The 816-nt window shown below is 42.3% G+C and overlaps 1 pseudogene; it reads left to right on the forward strand.

Annotated features, from left to right (window-relative positions):
* Nucleotides 1–344: 344 nt before the first annotated feature.
* Nucleotides 345–440, forward strand: Gm22603 (annotated as a pseudogene).
* Nucleotides 441–816: the final 376 nt, after the last annotated feature.

The following is an 816-nucleotide window of genomic DNA, read 5'->3' on the forward strand; positions in this document are numbered from 1 at the left end:
CCTTTTGCATTATTCTTCTACTGTTAGTCAAGGGCATCTCATCCATCATACATGTGCTGGATATCCAACTGAGAGTATTTGTCTAGCTCTTATCCTTAATATGTAGGAAAATGAAGAATAGGTACAAAGGACTTTGCTTTTAGAAATGACTCGTGTACATGCTCTGGCTTGCTCAGGCAGACAGGGTAGCTCACATATTTCTGAAGGAACAGCCCAAACTGCTAAATACTCATGGTCACAGTCACCCTTCTAGCTTCTTCTCTAACCCCTTCACTTTCTCACAAAATACATACCTCTTTATTATTCTCATTTTACAGGTGAGGAAATCAAGGCACTGATGTTCAAGGCAATGTACGCATGCTTTGAAAATAGCAGGTTCCTTGGGAGTATGTGCAACCTGATTCATGTATGAGTTGCCCTAAGTGATCTTGGAGATGGTTCTCTTGTGGATGGTCTTGCCTATGATCTCATGCTGTCACCAGTCTAGGCTCCAGACAGGCATTCCTAGTTCTTTAGGAAACCCAAAGGTTCAATGACTAGGCCATCATGTCCATCAATACCAATGGAACATATGATTGAAGTCCTACTTAGTACCAAGTTCATGTTCCCTGGCTGGCAGGAGATGTACAGTCAAAGAAGTGAGGCTTTGCTAAGTTTAATGTTGAGGAATTCGACAACATGGTAGCTGAGAAGTGGCTACTGCCTCATGAGTGTAGTTTCATGCCATGGTCTCTTGGACAAGTGATAAGTGAGTGGCAAGACATTTCAGAAGGCTTCTGCTATACTGAACCTATGCTCACCAATAAATCTCTCATC

The sequence above is a fragment of the Mus musculus genome, chromosome 11, assembly GCF_000001635.26.
Source record: "Mus musculus strain C57BL/6J chromosome 11, GRCm38.p6 C57BL/6J".
Classification (NCBI taxonomy): Eukaryota; Metazoa; Chordata; class Mammalia; order Rodentia; family Muridae; genus Mus; species Mus musculus.